This window comes from Ambystoma mexicanum, chromosome 2p (assembly GCF_040938575.1).
Source record: "Ambystoma mexicanum isolate Mex_15411 chromosome 2p, UKY_AmexF1_1, whole genome shotgun sequence".
Taxonomy (NCBI): Eukaryota; Metazoa; Chordata; class Amphibia; order Caudata; family Ambystomatidae; genus Ambystoma; species Ambystoma mexicanum.
Window position 1 is genome coordinate 534,317,250 of NC_090923.1, and position 22,151 is coordinate 534,339,400.

A 22,151-nucleotide genomic window follows, 5' to 3' on the forward strand; every position below is an offset into this window, starting at 1 on the left:
ACGGGAGGTCTTTGTTAGGGGAACATGTCTACATATAGAATACATAGTGGTTAGTGCACCATTTGCTCTCTATTATCTGTAAAACACGTCTCCAACTACCTCTAAATACGTATAATACTGATCATAACAAACAAAATGGCAACAGATTGGTCTATGCAACATTGTATAGGAGGTTGCTCCATTGACCCAGAGATTGGTTTGCATTCTCACGCAATCTTTAAGTTCAGCTAGCAGCACGTAAGTGAAACAAAATCCAGGTGCTTGAATCACGTCAGATTACTCCCAACTTTCCCCAGTTAGTCCATCATCTCTCATCAGTCCGGCCATGAGCCGATGTTTCCTGTCTGTAGTTGACCTTGTAGCCTGCTCTCTGTTCTGCGATATTCAAGGGAGTATAAGCACATCACTATCTTCATCCGAGACTTAATGAATAGCCCTTGTTTTGGACTTCTGAGTCACATGTGAAGAGAACACAAATTTGTCAATTTGAGCCTCTTATTTCCTGCTATTTGATTTAATTATACCGAGTGTCATTGGTCTTCTTGGCATCTACAGACTTGCTCATTATACCTTATATAGACTTTATACACATTTAATAGTCCAATACTTGGCTCTTGCAGATGTTTTCTTCTTTAATCTGAGAGAAATATTTCTCGTCCATTACTTATCCGTCTGCCTCCCTTTGTGCTTTGCAGCTATTCCCAAAAAATAGCATCCCAAGCCAACATAGGCTCAGCTTTGTTTTGCACATAAAGCTGTTCTTCCAGTGTCCCCTGACTCTGCAACCCTGATCTGTTTCTGCGGTAGCTGAATTGAATCTTAACACAAGCCGGCATCCATTTTCCAATTATGGACCTCTTAGCCATGTTACATATTCCTCTATAGGAAGCTTCTATGTATTTCATCTAACTTGCGTTACTGCATATTTACACTTATTGGTCAGCAAGTTACTTTGCCTTCTTTTGCATTCATGATTACTTTATAATGTCATACATGTTACTCTTATCACTTCCGTTACATCGTTACTCTTCAGTATTTTCATATTGTTTCAGTATGTTCTTGTATAGCTTCTTTGTGACATTACTCTGCTCATGTCAGGTTTCACTCAGCGCTCCATGATGTCCAATGGTGAGTGCCGACATCCTTCCACACAGCATCCTTCCACATGTTCAGTGCGAGGGTACTTTCGATACGGGTGTCTGAGTGCACATCGTCTGTCGTACACCTGATGCGGTATAGGAACAACACATGGGGTCTCATTACGACCTTGCTGATCTGGAAACAAGGGTGCCAGTGAGCTTACAGGCACCCTTGTTTCTGGACTGGCATATTACAAGTTTGCCTGCCGGGGCCACTGCGCCCGATAGGTCTGACCCTGCCGGGCACAGCGGCCCCGGAAGGCAGATCATTCACGGAGGCACAGGCACCATTAGCAACGTTGCCCGTGCGTCCGTCTCCCCACTCTGGGAATGGGAAGTTATGAAATCCGGCTCCTGACTTCCCGCGCCACTGGTGCGTGTAATGTCACGGTTGCAACGGGAAGTCAGGTGCCGTTAAAATGTTACTTTAAATGTTAAGTCAGTTTACCTCAAAGTTTTTTATCTATTTATTATGCACTATTTCTGGCCAGGTTACTATTACTTAGAACCCATTTTTGGCTAGGTCAACTTTTAATCACTTTCAAAAAGAATAGCCATAGATGTCTAATGCTAATTTGCCAATAAATTGTGTCACTAAATTCGGAGGAAGTATGCTTGCCATTTATAGTTGTGTTTCCACCTGCTGCTTGTACTGTGGCACAATCTCTTCCACACTGCTAACAGAGTCAAATATGCTTTTTGCCACAGTTAGTCACACTTAATGATATATTGATATTTTCCTAACGGAAGAATATGCCATGTGCTGTTGAGAAGGTAGTTGTACAAATGGAAATACACACAAAGTAGCACTCTCTTCCCTTTATTGTGGGATTTCAGAAAAAGCATAACGTTATAGTCAGATACTTGGGGTTTGCAATTGTCACTCATTTCTTTGAGCTATTCCAAGCTTTGTTTTTTACAATATCTTTGAGTTATATAAAAATGGCTGCATAATTTTCTAACATACATGAACGCTTAAAACTTACCAAATGCACCAATTGTGGTTGCTGCACTGTATTGTAGCACGTACATAACATCAGTGATGTCACTAGTGACTGGGCTTCTGATTTCTTCAATTATATATTGGCTTGCTTGTAGAAGTGGTTTGAGTTTCAGACTGCTCCACCAAATGCAGCTGTAGGCATGGTTACTGATTGCTAGACCCTTCCACCAGACACAGATAAAATACTCAGACAACCGAGAGGTGTTCTGAAATAGTATTTTGTCAAGTGACCAAGAATGCAAACCTTTATACCTAAACCTGGATGCAAGAATCCACATTCAGATTTGAGAACGTGGATTCAGATCCTTAAATTCACTCAGAACAACCAGGTTTCGCTGATGGATATTCAGATCACAGAGAGCAAAACCACCGTTTACGATAATAGGGAAGATTACATCATACAGGTACCCATTTCACATATTCTGATGCCACCGAATCTAATGTTTTCCAAACAAAAGGTTTCGGGGAGAAAGTGGGGTTTTGGAATTGAATCAATGATCTGAATATGGATCCTTAAATCTGCCTACAAGACCCCTCCCAGTATCAGTGGCCATATTGTAAATGAGCCAAAAGATTCCATTTAAAAAGTATTATGAATTTGTCAGTGCCGTTATTTCTATTCCTGAGTGTTCTCAGGGCAGATATAATCTTGAGAGAATTTCAAAAAAACTTATTTTGAAATAAAAGGCATTAGAGAAATTTCTGATGTCCTGCCAAATTTATTGTAGATACATCTCTTCCCAATTAAACCCTATGGATTATTGATTGTTACTAATTATTTTGGGTTTACACGTTTTCCCAACCCCCATTTAACTTATTATCTACAATTGCTTTAGAAAGTAACATGTTGGACGAGCACATTTTTGTGAAAGCCGATGCGCAGTAGATATGTTGTTTGCCAGGCACCCCATTATCTGGAACGCTCTATTATATATATAGCCGGTGCAGTGCTTGCTGACGCAGGTTCGAATCCCGGCAGGGCCAAACTCAGCCTTTCATCCTTCCGAGGTCGATAAATGAGCACCACACACCGTGGGTAATAATAGGCAGCACTGAGATACCTGCATATAAATGTGAAAGTATTATTAATATTATTATTAACCAACATCTGTGTAGTAATGAAAGGCAAAGAGTCTGTCATATTATTATACTCAGGTACATTCATTTGTAGGTATGTAAGCACTGTGTACAGAGCTCTGTGTGTCACCAGAAAATAACTGTCTTCTTACCTCGCGTACTAACGTTCCAAATGGAACTTTGGAATATCATCACGTGCACACCAGGTAAATACAACATATACCACTCCTCTTACACAGCAGGTACAATTGATAAAAGTACAACATAAAAACCATGGTAATATCCAATGATATCAGTAAAATTAGAATAAATAATAACATCTATCAATACACTTCACAATCATCAAGTTTGACCGGTCTTCTTCTCACTCGGCTAGATAAACTGTCTCTGTCTCCACACTCTCCTCCACTACCACCACTCTCTCTAGCAACATACTCTGCTCACTATTATCAGCTCTTCTGCTTCTGTGCTTAGAGGAGCACTGTTTTCAAGGCTCTCATGGCTGTCCCGACTTGCACATTCCTAATGAACTACATTCCTTGTATTTTCTTTGTAACACTCCATATCTGCATTCCCCATCACCTACTTGTCTCCCATATGACTATTCTTGCCTACAGGATATCTCACAATGGCCACTTGGTCCATACTCCATCTCCTTCCATCACTTGTCTCAATGTATCTCGTGCCACCTTCACAACTTCAATAGGAGAAAAATACAGTGAACACCCCTTGGGCACACAGAAAGGTTTTTTCACTCTTATCATATCCCCCACCTTAACTGGACCCTCATTTCTCTCACTTATCACCCTCTTCTCCTTTCCAACTTCCCTTCATACTCCCCCCCTCATTTTTTCAAAAGGTGACACTCCAGTTATCACATGTGGCATATCCCTGTACGCTATCATTGTGTCACACACACATTCTCTCCACTCCATTTGCAAATGCTAATTGAATAGTCTCTTTAATTATTCCATTAGTACGCTCCACAAGACCATTTCCCTTGGGATTATACAGTGCAGTGCCTTCCAGTGATTAACAATGCCATGGGGCTCTAACTATGTCTACATCTCAAGCAATACCAGTTGCACGCCATTATCTGATATAATGATCTGTGAGTAACCCTCCCTTGAAAACACTTTTTTCCATATATTCCATTGCACACTTTGTAGTAATGTTTTCAACAAACTCTACTTCAAACCTTCTCGAAGCATAATCCATCACCCCAATCGCAAACCTGCTATCTTGCCTCAACCTACTGTGAGACAAGCATGATATCAAGAGAGACACAGACTCAAAGATGTTATCGATGTATGAAAGTCCAAAACAATAATCAGTCTGTGTCTAAACCTACGCTTGCCCTCACTCTTTACAAAAATGTTTTAGGATGTCTTTAAAAGGGAAAAACAGTGGTTCAACAGAAAAGAAGAAACCAAGGTTGGTTTCAGGTGGTCTTCTCACCAGGTGTAGTTTGGTCAATGTCACAAAAATTAGTACAATCAAAAAGGGATGTTTGTAAGACCTTCTCCACAAGGCCCTTGCAGTATTCTCAAATACTTTGAATGTCGTTAGTTCCTTGGGATTCCCTTTCCCAAGTTTCAACTTGGTCCAAGTTCAACAGAACAAAACAAATACAATACCGTTCTTCTTTCAACTTCTCTGGGTTCCCTTCCTCAAGCTTCAATTCCTTCAATATCAAAATTGTTAGGCCTCTCAGGGTTCCCATGTCCAAGCTCAGGCTCCTCAGTTTCAAGCACACGTTTAGTTGAACAGCAGTTTCTCTTAGGCCGCTCAGGGTTCCCTTCCCCAATCTTAGGCCACTTCAGTTTCAAACCCAAAATTCAACTTGTCAGGATGTACCTTTTTCCTATACATATAGTTCCCTTCTCAAATAACCTTCTAATGGGGTAAAACCAGAGACTTTTGAAAATGACAGGCTCCTTTTATCCTCCTAAACAGGGACACTCTGATCTTTGGCCCTCTCCGCATATCCTGTACGTGCTTTTCATCTATTCTTTCATCTTCAGGTGTTTCCTGCACCCCTTTATTATCCTTCACTTCACTGTGCCCACTGACACCTTCTTTGGCTTTCTCTTCTATCGCCTTGTTTTGCCCCTGGCACCTTCCTTTGATTCACTTTACTTTTGTGCACCCTTGCATCTGTCATTTTCCTTATCGCTACTCTTGCACACTTGTTTCGCTCTTGCACCTTTCCTTTACTTTCGGGTCACTTGCACACTTCTATTCACCTTTATGCCTTTCCTTGATACACTACCGGCTTCCGTTTGGCTAAGTCAATGCTTGTGTTTCAAGTATTTTTTTTCTTCTTTATTACATGGGTCCCAGACCCCTTTAACTTTCTCATATATTTGGGTCCCAGACCCCTTTGGTTTTCTTATATAACTTGGCTCTTTACTACATGTCCCACAATACCCCTCTACCTATGGACAATAGTGGACTATAAGTTTACAAAAGTATTATTTTCTCTCGCTTTCCTGCTTCATGTCGCTTTACACTTTTTTCACTTGCTTTCTGTTTCATGCCTCTTTTCGATCTGTTGCTTACTTTTTATTCTGTGCCGCTTTACAGTTTGTGCCTTTCTCCAACTCCGCAGCAGTCACACGCACGCTCCTGAGTTTCTCTCTCAATGACTTTCAAGAAACTCACCGGGCAGCATTGGTGGCAGGGATAATTTCAGGGTACTCCCCCTAGATTGTAAAGTTAGTGATGTCATTTTTGCTATTTAAGGGGGACTGTACTAGCTCAGAGGGACAGACAGACAAAAACCGGGAGGCAGGAGAAGGAGGATGGAGAGAAGGCTGCTGAACCTTACCATCTTTGAGAGTGCAGTGACCAGACCCCTTGCACTAGCTGTCCAGAGTGTCCTGAGATCCAGCTGGCATTCCTGAATCCTAAACCAAGGCTTGCTTTGTAAGTAGCATATAACCCCACCCCTACATTGCATAAACCCCTTCATTTTTGGGGTAATGCATTTAATCCAATACCTCATTCAGAACCCCAAATTGCAAGTGTAATCCAGTCATCCCCCCCTGGAAAAATCTCTTATTTGCTTGTGTATGTTAGCATATCTCCTTTGAAAAACCTCTTAGTGTCTATGTAAATCCTTAGTATTTTGCTAAGTAAATCAATTAATTCCCCCATTGAAATTCATGGTACGAGATTGTTGAATCAACCATCTTGTACCTGGTGTTTTTATTGAATTGTTATAGTCATTAAAGTATTGCCTCAAAATAATTAGTCTCCTTGTAACTAAAAACCGAATTTGCCCCTCTATTGTGTGCATTACCAAACAAATTCCTATTTGCATCTGTCCTATTAAACGCAAACCGTTGTTGCCATTGTGAACAATCCCTTTTGCCTAGAAGTCTACCTGTTATGTGCCTCTGTCCTTGTCATTGAAAACCGATTTTCATATTGTAAGCTAAACCCCTTCACTGAGCTGCCTGTCATTAAAAAAACCTCAGTATAAACAAATTTGCATTTACCACTGTATTTCCCCTTTGCATTTGCTTTTCTACCAAAACCAATTTGCCCATTTCATTGCTATTGTTGCCCTGGTGTGTTGATTAGTATTCTCTAAACCTTCCCTATCTCCTAAAGTGTAAGCAATTCTAATTTCCTTCAATTCTGTCCCCTAGCAGTTGTGAGTAATAATCAAATTCCCATCCTGCCATTTTTCTCCAAAAACAGGTTTTCCCTTTCTTTGCTGACTTCCCATCTTGGGGTGGTGGGCTTTACCCCAAATTCGATTTTTTTATCTCTATTCCTACTCTTTGCCACTGCCTTCCATTCAAAGGAATCAAGTCTAATTGATGTTTGGGGGTGAGTGTTGCAGGGGGAGTGCTAAACCGTGGTGTTATCACTTGGTGGAAAATTGTTATTTTTCTGTTTTGCCATTAAAGACCTTAGTGAACTGTAATAGGATATCTCAACCTAGTTGTTCTGTAGAGATCATTGCATTTTATGTTGCCACAACATTTGTGGCTGTGAAATTGTTTGTTTTTGCTTTTTCATGAAATAATACATCAATAAATATCTTATTGATACACACCGGCCTGTATCCTGGTCCATTGTGGCACCTGGTGTTTGTGGATGTTGGGTGCTAGACAGGTTGGAGGCCTACTCAAAAAGAGTCTGTAGTATTTTAAAAATAAAAAGTATTTTATTGTACACCACATTCATTGCCGGGGAAAGAGTCCACCATGTAATAAAACCACGACAATTTGAGGAATTTCTACAACAGGTTTCCCTTAGTTTGCCCATGTTGTTTCTATGGGTAATCCTCACTACCCTCGGTTGCCTATTCTTCTTCCCAGTATTTGTTGGAAATGGGGAGGAGGAGAGGAAATGGGATTGAACATGATCTTTATGGGTTGAATAATCATAGAATGACTGACAGACGAAAGAGGGAAATCTCCTGGCCCTTTTTTTATACCAATGGGGTGATTTCTCTTTTGTTAAGTTGTTTCCTACTCCTGGTCCCCTGCCATAAAGGTACTGATCTTGACGGCCTCTCATGGGTTCTCAAATGTGGGGAGGTAAATAGGTGTTAGGTTTAAAGTCATATTGTTGTTTCCTCTAACCCACCTCTGTGTCTGCTTTTGTTCTAATATGGTATTCCCACCTCTCTCTTGGATCAGGGACAATGGGGTCTGCATATCCCATAAAGGCTTCAGGGATTTCTTCCTCCTTGCCTATTATCCTGTTGGGATACTGCGCCTCACCTGGGGCATTTCCATGATCACAAACCCGGTTTCCCTCGCTCGTTCACCCCTAGGTTTGGGATACGAAAGCGATGGCCCGCCGCTGGCCACTTGAATACAGGATTCTCGGTGCCTACTTGGGGAGAATACCCCGAGGTTTCTCACACTACTCATTGACCTAATGAAATCAATTGCATACCTTTCCCATACTTAATCAGGTATGCCCACCTTGTCCATTTCAACATTCAGAGTTTTCAATGACTTGTCGCTCATACCATAGGGAATACATGACCCTACTTCTTCATCCACCATACCGTCCGTTCCCAGCCACCAGAATATATCTCTTAACCTTTGCTTTGTTAGACTCTTACCCAAATGTCCTCTATGGGCGCATCTCACAATGCGGAAGGGGGTATCAACTTCTCCCCCCTCACCAACACCAAATCCAAGATGCTCAATTCATCTTTAACCTTGTAATAGGGTAAACTTACATATACACCCTCCTTCCAACTACATACAATATTGGCAATTTCCACCCCCATTTCTAGAACATTCTTCACTCTCTCCAACCAAATTGATTCTGAGAAAACATTGCTGAATGTTTCCTCCGTCTGGGCAATCCATTCATCACATATGTCATTCTCCTGAACTTTTACATTCATGGGAGCTCCAACTAAACAATCAGAAACAGGGTTACACCGTTCTGGAACATATTGCACCACAAAAGTGTATCCTTATAACGCAGCTAACCACCTTGCAATCCAATGTGTTGACAAACCTGAACCTCTCATCGAAAACAAATGCATCAACGGTTTATGGTCACTCCTAATGCCCCACACATACGTCCTAAAATACCTGGATGCCCAGTAATAGGCCAAACTCTCACGTTGAATTGTAGAATACCTCACTTCAGATGCTGTCAAAGCCCTAGATGTGAAAGCAAGTGGTACCTCCCCATCCCTCCTAACCTGGATGCGAACCGCGCCCAGCCCTCCTGCACGTGCATCCACTGTAATGACTGTCCTTGCAGCTAGGTCAAATCTGTACAATGTAGGCCTTTTAGCCACCTCCATGTTCATATTCCTGGAACCCTCTCTTCCTCATTCCCCCAAACAGAATCTTTCTTCACCTTCAATAGATCTCTCAAAAATGCACTGCACTGCCAAATGTTCTACAAACTTTGCATAGTTTTCAAGTGGACCTAGGAATTATTTGAACTCATTGTTATTCTATGGTCTATGCGCGGTCTATCACAATGCTTTAAACATAGCCAAATCTATATATTTTGAGGATTCAATTCAAGCAGCAGTGAATGCTCCAAAAAAACTATTCAACAACATTAATAAATTGACTAAACCTGACAGCAATTCGCAGATAGCCACCTCACAACTTTTATGTGACGAGCTATTAACCTTTTTTATTAGTAAAATTGAAGAGCTCAGGAACGGAATTGCAGGTAAGAGGAATCCTAAAGAAGGAATTAATGTTAATGTTGAAAGTGGTATTTTAACGCTGGCATTAGGAAAAAAGGCAGAGATGTGCTTCTCTGACTTTACCTTAACGAACAAGGAAGAGCTGAGTAAGATAGTAGCAAAGCTTAAATCAGCATCGCCCCTAGAATCCATTCCGCTGAAGCTGTTCAAAGCAGTGCCAATACACCTTTATGACACACTGGCCACGCAGTTAATCCATCCTTGAAGTGGGGCCAAGTTCCATCTAAGCTTAAAGAATCCTTAGTTATACCACTATTGAAAAAGCTGACACTTGATACCTCGATCTGGAAAATTATCGCCCTACCTCACTCCTGCCCTTTCTTATGAAAGTCTTGGAAGCAGTAGTGACCCCCAAGCTGAGAACATTCTTGGAAAGTCAAAATATCTTAGACAGCTGTCAAATGGGCTTCCACCCCCTGATGGGAACCCGAATCAGTCTTGGTATCGATACTTGATGAACTCACCATGATCAGGGACGAGGGCAGTACAACAGGCCTCTCTGTCTTGAACCTGTCAGATGCTTTTAATACCATTGATCATGGAATACTGCTGGCGAGACGAAAGGAGGCAGGGTTTTCTGGGGCAACATTGGACTGGTTCCTTGCTTTCTTGACCTCACGCTCACAAATAGTATCCCTTCACCCCTATCGTTCATCTCCGGTTTTGGTCTCCTGCAGAGTTCCGCAGGGATCGTCTCTTTCTCTCTTACTTTTCAATTTATATATTCACCCTCTAATGATTCCTATCCATTTGTTTGGCTTCAGGTTCTTTTCATATGCAGACAACACACATATTCTGTTTAACTTGGACACAAAGCAGGGTGATGTAAGGGATAAACTGCCTGGAAGCCATCTGGGTCGGGAGGGAGTCAAATTGGCTCAAGTTAAACGGTTGGAAGACAGAGATTCTGATCGCTGGCCCACCAGGGGCAGCCGATGGTTGGACAGATGCCTTCTGGCCAGTATCAATGGGCCCACTACCCAAGCCTGCTAAGGTTGTTCGTAATCTAGGGATTAAGCTGTCGGAATCCCTGTCCATGGAGGCACAGGTCAATTCAGTACACGGAGCAGGCTTTGTTAAGCTTAAACAACTAAAGAAAGTCCTCCCCTTCATTTCAGATATGTTTCATGCTCAAATAGTGACAGCATGTGTAAATGGGAGCCTGGATTACTGTAATGCCATCTACCTGGAGCAGATATCCTTTCTCATCCAGCGCCTGCAAGTGTTACAAAATGCAGCAGTGGGTTACACACATTCCAGCCACAGCAAGAGTTACTAGGGCCAGAAAATCCCTCCACTGGCTTCCGGTTAAAGCTCGGGTAGAATTTATGTCGCTGTGTATCATGAACCGTGCTCTAAGTGGAAATGGATGTTTAGCCACCCAGGAGAAACTGGATAGATATATCCAGGTATGCTCTCTGAGATCCTCAAATGCAGCATTGTTGCAAATACCTAAATATAGGAAAGAACACTTGGGTGGCTGGGATTTTTCAGTGGCAGGGCCCAGGCTTTGTAACTCGCTACCTGAAAAGCTGAGGAGAATTGAGGATTTTTTATCCTTCAGACAAAATCACAAAAAGTTTCTGTTTAGATCTTTTCCCGACCACCTGTGACTCTTTTACATCTGTCCTGACTATTGGTTGTTTTAAGAGCAATCATGTCTTGGGTGAAAGAGCGCTATACAAATAATTGATTGATTGATTGATTGATTGATAGATTGATTGATTGATGGACTGGTGATTTCATCTTAAGAATGCCATCTACCATTTCCAGACGAGTCTCCAAACCTTCTTTAGTCAGCCTATGCTCTAAATGCAATACCTGATGCACCTTGAATTGACATGTTTCCTTCTTAACTGTCAATCCTGCTCTCTCCAAAACCCCATACACTCTAGCATCATGTTCTGACTCACTTTTCGCACCCACCAAGATATTCTCCAGGATAAATTTTACTCCCAGAACATCACTTAATAAATCCTCTACTCACTGCTCTCAATGGGTTCAATTATGCCCTGTTTGCATAACCCTAGTAGTTAATTCCTCACTTTCTCTCTCACGCACAATGGCCAATTCCAAACTTGTGCACACACGGCACAGCTTGTGCAGTCATCTGGATATTATTTATTTATTTATGTATTGGGTATTTGTAATGCACCTATACCGTCAATGGTGTCCCAAGGCACAACAAGACAAGGGATGGGTAGGTACAGGGAGAAAAGAACAAACAGGAACATTCTTTCTAGGTCTTGAGACATTTGGAACGTGCAAGTTCCATAACAAGAATGAAGGGGAAGGGAGGGGAGGTGGAGGCAGGGGGGAACAGTGACAAGATAAACAATAACGTTCCTACTAGGTCATGAGACAATTCGGAGCATGCAAAACAAAACAGAAATGAGCGGAGAGGGGGAGGAGGGGAAGAGGGAGGTTGGGGAAAAACAGGGAAGAAGACAAACAGTAATGTTCCTAGTAGGTCATGACATAATTTGGAGTATGCAAGTGCAGTAACAGGAAAAGAGGGCATTGGGTGGAGGAGGGGAAGTGTAGTTAGGGGAAGAACAGGGATGAAGACAAACAGTAGCATTCCTACTAGGTTGTGAGACAATTCAGAGTGTGCAAGTGCAGTAACAGAAAAAAGGGGAGGGTGAGGAGGGGGGAGTAGGATAGGATGAACAGGGAAGAGGACAAACAATAACGTTCCTACTAGGTCATGAGACAACTCGGAGCATGCAAGTGCAGTAAACAGAAAGAGGGGAGAAGAAGTGCAGGACGAGGAGGAAGGGTAATGCTCAGGGGGAAGAGAAAAGAACATTGAGTGAAGTGAACAGGATCACTTGCACTTATGAGGAGAGGGTGCACAAGGGTGTGCTAGAGGAGAAGAGGGAAGGAGCACAGAGGCAAGGAGTGACCGCAGAGTCCACCAAGGATAGAGCGGCAGAGGCAAAATTTTCATGGAAGGTTCAGGGGGAAAACCAGTTGGAGAGACTCGCAAGAGCGGGCCACCTGGATACCTCACCAGGTGAGGGAGAGAAAGGAGAGTAGGAGGGGGAGGGAGAGGGGGACTGAGGGAGGCCTGAGAGTAATATTGCCCCAATGTGCTGTGTCATTTTCTCTGATCTATTAGCCCCAACTGTTTTTACTTGCATTTCTTTCCCCAGATTTAATTCCAAACACAACTTGCATTGGTGTTTCCATCCTGGTAAACAGTCACCTTTGGATGCCACAAATATTTTTGCTTGTATTTGTTTCATGCCGTATGTAGATTTCCCTCACACAAAACCCAGAACTTCAACTCTACCACCTCCATACACTCTTGGTCTTATATCTCTGTTGTGCAATGTATGTTTCTTGCCCAAGCAAATATTTCACTTCTGGTGTAATGGTATACGGTGAAGCTGAAACCACCAAAGCCTTCACGGTACACCCTGCGACTGTTATTTCAACCTCAGGAGGAACATATTTACAGTCCTCATTGTCCCCCACCTCACCAACAATGTGCACAATTTTATTTGACCATCCATCTCTTACATCACCCACATACTTTAAGCCATTTTCACTTTCAGGTATTCTGTTTGTCTTACATACCCTTGCAAAATGGACCATCTTTGTGCACTTCCTACACTTCACCCTCATGGCAGGACACTCCTTCACGTTCATGGCATGTTTCTCAAAGCCACAACTTGCACACTGCCCCCTACAAAAATCTTGTGCTGCGGCTTGACCACCACCCCACCCACTCTCATCTTACCATTTCTCCTTATCACACATACCTTTGCCTGCTCCGCTGACTGTTTCTCACTCTCCACTTCTTTCACGACTTGTACACTCTCTTTACCCCCTCTTGCATTCACCTCCTTCATGCTTGTTAATTCCATTAATTCCATTTCTTTTGCAATAAATAATGCTTCCTGCAACAGAGGGTTCTTTGCCTGCCTCAAACGTTCCTGAATTTTCAGATAGATTTGAGGTGTGCTTCATTAGTTGATCACAGATGTAATCATCCCCCCTCCACGTAAACTCACACAATGCTTCAGACCCCTCAAATCCGCCATACATGTATCCACAGATTCATCCACATTCTGTTTACTTGAAAAAAATGTGTATCTTTTCAGCACCACATTTATCTGTTTACCAAACTGTGCTTCCATTTTCTTCATTGTTTTCCATATAATTCACCCCCATCCCCTCTACCATCATCACCTCCTCCCACCCCTACAGCCAAATCCGACAGCTTCATATTAATTCTTACTGCCTCTGCCCCGAGAAAAAAAAACACGAGAGTTGAGGATTTACGTTAGCCCGAACACGTCTCCCCTCCCAAAGCCACAAAATAAACTCTGAACAGATCCTTCCAGTCTTCCCATAGAACCGGAGGTGGATCCTGGTTTTGCGTTGTCTGCGCAAAATGCACAACAATTCACTACAGAATTCACTGCCTCACTTGACGTTTGCAGAAATTAACTGCTCACTGTGTGGAATGATGACCTAAAGACCTCCCTTTGTGATTCACCACCATTTAGAAATAACGTGTGCCTCACACTTTCTGTGAACATGCACACCAAGGTGATCACACACATGCTCAGACTCTGTTAATAATGTTAGAGTTGACGTTTCTTCACTCATATAATGTAGTTCCTAAAAATATGCTGGCACCGACTTCCGCTGTCTGACTTTTAAAATGGCTGCCACATTTAGCTGAGCTTGCATAGCCTAATGCTGCCTGACTTTAAAATGGCTGCCACACACACGTTACACAGCAAGGCCCTCCTGTCAGCCCTCCTCCTGACCCGCTCCCCTCACATAGGTATAGGGCTCCGCAGGGACGCAAGTACAGCCAGTTCAACAGCTGTGCCACTTGCCGCAATAGCCTTACTAGCCATGCAACATCAGCTGGGAATCCACCTTCCAGCTGTGTGCCACACCGTGCACACTGCGTGTCTCCCCAACACCTTTTTATGCAGAAGCTACTCAGACAGAGCGGATTAAAGTTAGCCACACCTCACAGCATGCAATCGTCTTCATTAACATGCATGGGCTCCCAATTCATAGGTCCAAACCTCAGTCGATGCCGCACAGCTGCCTTCAAGCTGCCACCATCCCATGCCTTCGACTGCCGTAACTGGACTGCTGCGAGGACCCTATCTGGACTGTTGTGACTGGGGTCCTACTCACCACCTTCGTCGCCAAAATATTGTAGTAATGACATTTTATAATACCTCCCTGGTTAAATAAATGCTCAATACTAAAGTTTGGAGGTAGTATAACCCAGGTTCTGAATGGCAAAATGCTAGCAAACAGAGCAGAAGGACAGGAAGTTCTATTAGGCAAGGCTTCTGCTCTCTTTTCCCATTATCTGCCACCCGGAAATGCTGACATTTTGGTATCTGGCAAGTTAGCTAATCCTAGTAATATTGGTTCCTCATTTACTGTCAGTCATGAATTTTTTATTGTAATTTATTTAAGGGGCCGGCTTTATTGGCCATCCAAAATATCAGACAATGTGCTTTCTGTGAAATAACCTTAATATGAGAATCGCAATTTTGTTGGCTTTCAAAGGCGCCTTGATTTTTCCAATACTATGGCTTTAATCCCCCGTTAATAGCCACCTGATTGGCTGGCTCCAGTGATCGAAGTGAGCGAGAGTGGTCGGGAGTGGTAATCCTCTACTTTTTTAAATTACGTTTTACAGCTCCTATACTTTTATTTTAAAAAGAAACCGTTCCAGAATGGTTTTGTTTTAAAATAAAAGTGTAGGAAGACGTTGCAGCTTGCACTGCACTGAACGTTCCCTTAAACAGCAGGTGCTAGTGTTTGGGGGTTTGAATTGTGTGTGGGAGAGGGTGTGGTGATGGGGTTTGTGGGGAATGGGTGCAGGCCAGCAGGGAACATAGTTCCACTACTTCTTTTCGTACACTTCGACCCCTGGCTGGGTACCCCCCTCAAGGTTATAAAATGGCGTTAATCCCCTGTTCCAAGCAAGGCCGGATAATGAAGGCTGCGGGCCCTTACCCCCTATTCCAGCACTTGGAACGGGGGATTACGGCTATTGCCAAAGCGGTAATGTGGAGTGCTAAACAAAAAAAAGTGCTTTCTTTCCTTCAATGGGATGCCACGCGCGCCGTGTTGAAGGAAGGAAAATACTTTGCCAAGACGCCCGCCATGGAAAGGGAAGGCGGGGCCGCGCACAGAGCTCCTCTTCCCTTTCCATAATAATAATAAGCAGTCACAGCACACTGCTAACTGCTTGTCCTTCATAGGTGTCACTTTCGGTCTTAATGACCGTCAGAACACCCATCTTAATGAGTGTATGGCTATGACAAGGCATTTGCAGTGTAAACCTGCCCTTCAATTTCGCAATGTCCCAAACATTGAAACAATGATAAAAGCTACCAACACCAGGGCTTTGTAACTGTGATAGAGGGAAGCACACGTTGCATGGACCGAATTTGAGCAATCAGAATGATAACAACACATGCAGGGCAGACAAGGTAGTTCAGACTATTGAAGAGATATGAAAGAGGTTTTCGTGCATCCTGCAGGTTACGGTCTTCTGGCAGAGCAGATGCTGTTATTCACACTTCAAAGGTCCATGACGTGGCAAAGACGTGTGCTTGGGATAATGTCTCAACACGGTTAACGTCCTTCTAATGGATATTTGTTTTTCATTTAAATGCTCTGCATAAATCATTCGTAATTGTCTCCCCTATCTGTGGTTTGTCATCACATTAATGATGGGTAATGAGATAATGGCGTAATGTTCCTATTTAGCCACAATAGTGGTAATTAAGATTAAAATGTCATGTCTACCGGTTTCTCTCTGGTTCTGCTTCATCTCACTACTCCCTCCAAGCGAGGGAAAGAAAGATCGTTCCAATGTGTAATGCAAACCCAGTTAAGGACATTACATCACAGCAAGAAGATATAGTAGCAGGGCAGAGAACAACAGTGCAATAATACATTATTAATGGACTCAAAAGGCGTAGCAATACAAAACAGGCATGACAAAGTTTGTGTCTTTCCATAAATAAGTGCCAATTGCAATCATATACATGTTTTTATAAACAAGCACTGACAATGCTTTTGCTATAGGCATTAGTTCTGTTTCCCCACTTGCCAGATAATGACATAATCTGCCTGTGCATTTGCTATGGTCCTCTCATCATATTACAGTCATCATTTATGTGACGATTCGCTTGGCATCGTCACCACTCTCTACGGGGAGCCCTTTTCCATGAGGCTATGGAGGTGAGACTGCTACCCAATAATCCCCCTAGAGGTGGTTTAATGAGGGAGGACCTCATGGGGAGGGACTCCCCCTCTGGGGATGAGGATGATCACCTTGGGAACAACTCATTGTATAACATTAGTCCACCCCCCACGTGCCTTAGCCCCTCTATCACCCCTCCATTTCAAACCACTATATTGAAAGTAAACCAATGTATTTCTGAAGTGGCAGGAGTACAACTAAGATAGGAAGTACTAGGATGAAGAAGAACACAGAAAACATGAGGATTACTGACTGTCCGGGTACTTGGACAAGGTGCCTCCCAAGAGGCATGAGTAATACCAAGGAGCCATTGACAACAGGCGATGTTACGCTGGGGCGAAGCAAGCCCCATAAAATGGAAAGTGAATATGGACTCAAAGTCTTCACCTTGCCTCCAAGTAAGGAGAATCCAGGAGTTTTGAAGTCCCCACATGACCCGAAGAGAGGGCTTGGTAGAGGATGCCAGCGAGTGGCTGAGAGAACCCATGATGGATCCACGGTCCGGAGGCCGAGCCCAGCGGGAAGTAGGCAAGGCCGTCATATAACCTCCAGATTGAGGTGGACCGTGCGATCCCCCAACGGTGCCCGGACTGCAAGTTGCCATAACACGCTGAGCCACTGCAGAAGCAGTAATGGAGAAGACGCCTCAAGGAAGCGGGTAGGAGACCGACCACAGTCACCAGAGAGACCGGTGCCAGAGGTATTGGGAATCACAAGCAGAAGGGCAGGGATGTGGCGGGAATGAAGAGGGCTCTGCTTCATGCCAGGGCAAGCGTGAGGCCTATCAGAGGTCCATTAAGGGTCTAGGACCCCAACAGTAGGGAAGAATGCATGAGAGGAAATCTTCCTAGTAATAGTGGCAGAAATAAGTCCACTGACCACCAGAGAAGGGTCTGGGACTCAGATATAAGCAGGACTTGGGACTTTGCTGCTGCAGTGAAAAGGTGCCAAGGAAAAATCCAAGTTGAAAAGAACTCTCAAACACCAGGAGAAGGGAGTCATTCTCCTGGTGAGAACATCCAATCCTTTTAAGTACACTGAAGAGATGCCAGGGTAAGGGAGTCATTCCCCCTGGCCATGGAGAGTGCTGATCAGTAGCAGGAGAAATAAGTCATTCTCCTGGTCCAGAAAATTGACTATACAAAGTGCTTGAACTACCAGCCAGTGGAAGGGAGTCATTCTCCCTGACATTTGTTTTCAAGAGGACACTTTGGAACTACCAGCTGTATACCAGGAGAAGGGAGCCATTCTCCTGGGGATAGAACATTTTCTCAGATTGCTACTAGCCAGAGGAAGGGATTAATTCCCCCTGCTACCTTTTTTCAAGAGAGAATTGTGAGAACACCAATCATATACAAGGAGAAGGGAGTCATTATCCTGGAGAAGGATCTTTCTGTTCGAGCACATTAGCCTTTAGTTGAAGTGTAAGGGATAGAAGTAGCTTGTGATACAGGACGGTGGACTTTTATTTGGACAGATATTCTGACAGATTCTTTAGTTTTGGTTTGAGGCTGGGAACCCCCTCTTAGAGAAAGGGATAGTGAGGGTTTCCTTTACATCAGGGGTGCACAACTGATTTTGATGGAGGCCCGAAAGTACCTTACATGAGGGCTATAGTGGGCCGATAAGTAAATGTGGGCGGGGCGGTAGGCGGGGCATGGCAGGAGCCTTTTTAAACCCCCTATTTGTACTAAACACATGGAAAAAGAATGTTTTGAGGGGTAACTATTTTTATTTGCATTTCAAACTTACATTTTGTACTACACATTTTCCATTGTTATAATTTATTTCTATTTAGCTATTGTATCTCGCCTGTTTAATTAACTTATATATATATTTTATTGACCCTAGATTGGACATGCCGTTATTTTGGACTGCTACAGTTTGCTATTTGGGTTGCCCAAGAGGAGTATGGCCTTCGTTGAATCAGGTTTCCTCAAAAAGCCAAAGATGAACATCTCCTAACTGTGCCTGTTTTAGCTTTATTATTGGGTTCACTCTTGGAGTGCAACACTATGCCCCATGGCCCCCTCACCCCCAACCAAACACTATGTCCCATGTCCCTCACCCCCAACCAAACACAATGCCCCATGGCCCCCTCACACCCAACCAAACACTATGCCCCATGGCCCCTTCACACCCAACCAAACACTATGCCCCATGGCACCCTCAACCCCAACCAAACACTATGCCCCATGGCCCCCTCACACCCACCCAAACACTATGCCCCATGGCACCCTCACCCCCAACCAAACACTATGCCCCATGGCCCCCTCACACCCAACCAAACCCCCCACCCCATGGCCCCCTCACACCCAACCAAACCCCCACCCCCCAAATCAGCACACACAAACCAGCTCCAATACAGACCCGAACCCCCACCCCCCAACTCAGCACACACACAAACATGCACCCATAAATACCCGAACCCCCCACCCCCCAACTCCAAATCCCCCACCCCCCAACTCAGCACACACACTCTCGAGCATGCACCCATACAGTCCCGAACCCCCCACCCCCCAACTCAGCACACACACAAACATGCACCCATAAAGACCCGAAACCCCACCCCCCCAACTCCAAACCCCCCACCCCCCAACTCAGCACGCACACACTCTCAAGCATGCGCCCATACAGACCTGAACCCCCCACCCCCCAACTCAGCACACACGCAAACATGCACCCATACAGACCCGAACCCCCCACCCCCCAAATCAGCACACTCTCAAACAAGCACCCATACAGACCCGAACCCCCACCCCCCAACTCAGCATACACACTCTCAAGCATGCACCCATACAGACCCGAACCCCCACCTCCCAACTCAGCACACAAAATACATTCAAATCCAAACATTCATACACATCCGACAACCCCACCCACCCCCCCCATCCCAATCGCAACATACACACACAAACATAAAGCAAAACAAACCCGACACACAAACACAAACAGACCACTTACCGGAGACGTGCTGGAAGGCAGGGAGGTAAGCGGCAGGTAAGCTGGAATCGTACTACGGCTGGCGTGGTCCAAGGCTGAAATGCCTTCCGGCATCAAGCCTTAAGGACCACGCCAGCCGTAGTGCTGGCCCTCCACTGGTGCTCCATTGGCCCTCCATTACGTGGCTCGTAGGAGCGACGTGGTGCGTGTGTGTGCTGAGCCAATGAGGGCCAGTGTTTTGTCCGGCCCGGAAGACAACAAAGACTTTCCCAATGGAGGGCGGCCGCGGGCCGCCCTCCATTAGGAAAGTCTTTGTGCCTCGGGGGCCGGACAAAAGAGCATGGCGGGCCGCAACTGGCCCGCGGGCCGCATGTTGTGCACCCATGCTTTGCATCAATAAAAGTTTATAGCAACAAACATCCCACTCCTATGTCAACGTCTTTCTTCGTCGCTCTTACATATCAAAACCTGCTATTGCTGTCATCAGCCCAAGTACTTACAATATTTCCAGGGTTAGCCATTACATACTGCAGTACTCACATAAATCACCAGGTAGTGTGCACAATGGGGTGTGCATGGTAGCTCACCTCTACTCCTAATAACGTAAGGGAACATCCTGTTCCCTACTGATGTCAAGGAGAATGCATTGCATAGCATTCCATGTTCTGCCCATATTTTGGCTAAATACTACTTTTGTTATTGAAGGATAGACACAACAAATCATTTGTAGATTACAGTACTCATACTGGTGTAGGATAAAGCCAGTACATTGATCCCTGGGTGTACTGGAGCACCATATACATGTACTTAATCAATCAGTCAATCTTCTGAGTGCAGTAAGGGTTCAGAAGTAGAAGTCTGACAGAGTGGCAGTATGTTTGTTGGCAAAGACATTTATATAAAAGAAAAGAAAAGGAAAACCTATTTTGCCCTATTTATATGAGGGGTTGCCCTACCTCAACAAAAATACTAAGTACTTTGCCAGGATGTCCAGTAAGGCAAAATCTCCACCATCCTGTGTCCAAAACTATTTCCATCCTTACACTCCAGACTAAGGAAAAACTAGGCATCTTGACACAGAAAGAGGCTTTTCTCGTTCTGGATATAGACTTTAAATGTTCAGTTCTTGACACAGTTCCCAGGTATCGTGGGGGTGGGGCAAAATCTCTTAACCTGCTCTTTTCTCCTGTTCACAAAATGTGCAATATCCTGTCAGACTTCATTGTAGACCTTCTTATCACAAAACACAGTTCCCAAGTATCAGGGGGAGTCTCTTACCCGGCTCTTTCTCCAGCTCAAGACTATAAGGTCAAGTATGGTTCACTATCCTGCCATACTTGACCAAAGATCTTAAAACTACAGAAAATGTATTTTCCTGTGGTAATGGGTCCTCAACCCTTTGTTGTAACCTCTGGCACCTCTCCTTCTCTTTGTCATGGGTCCCAGACCCCTCTGGGCTGTCTCAACTTGTTCTGTAGTTTTTCCCCCTTTGTGTGGGTCCCAGACCTCTTTATATTATCTCAGGATCTACCTGACTTGCTCTGGGCCCAACCTCTTGACTGTTTGCTTCTTCGAACTAATGTGGGCCCTTGACCTCTGTGTGGAGCGTTTATATGTGCCACGCCACTAACCTGCCATCCGGTGCGGCGTCTGGGGGATCAGAGGATCCCATCCGGGCGCTTCTATCCACGCTGGTGGTATATCTGCACCAGCTCCGTTCCTCTGGGTGCCGCCATTGTCCGACACTGTGCATGCGGAGATGGCCGTGTACGGCGTTTTGCGCATGTGCAGTCCTGAAAGCTACGCAGTTGCTTCTGCTTGCCCTCCAAGCCCCGCTTTCACCCCACAGCCCAATTTCACGACCCGTGATGTATTCCTCAGTTTGTCTCAATGCGGTTACCGGCTTGTCCATTTTGCTACTTCCATGCTCCTTGGTTTTGCCTTAACGGCTTGGTCCTGCCTTGTCCTGCCCGTTCTGGCCCCTTGTTCCGCTCTGCTCTGCCACCTTCCAGTCCTTTTCTCTACCTGCCTGCTCCCTCCATTCTTGGCCATTCACCTTTTCTGGGGCTCCTTGCTCTTTCTGTATGCCTGGCCATTCATACTTTCGCTGGGGCTTACCTCTTTCTGATTTGTCAGTCCTTAGTCTGGATTCCTGACCACCTGTCTGCCTGGACACCCACCTTGCCTGTATACTTTGTCTGCCAGGCTACATGTGGAGCCCTTCCTGGCTGAACCCACCGTTTTTCTCCAGCTCCACAGCCTACTATACCATTGCATTTGCCGGGCACCTTCCCTGTTATTGCTTGCGCTATCCCAACGTCACACAAACCAGGGAAGCGCCATCAAGTGGCATTGGGGGCCGACTAAGTACTGACCACTGTTTCTGGATAAGGGGAGGGAGTTGGCCGCTGCTTCATCCAATGTCCAATTGAACAGAACTGGTGTACTCTCCTGCCAGGTGCTGTTCCACATAGGATATTTCATAAAGTTTGTTCCAGTTTGTATAGTTCT

General features: G+C 44.5%; 1 protein-coding gene across 5 annotated transcripts in view; it reads right to left on the bottom strand.

Annotated features, from left to right (window-relative positions):
- IQSEC1 (IQ motif and Sec7 domain ArfGEF 1) overlaps positions 1–22,151 on the bottom strand; it is a 3,055,115-nt gene that overhangs the window by 1,546,593 nt on the left and 1,486,371 nt on the right. The gene's annotated exons all lie outside the window — the stretch shown is intronic.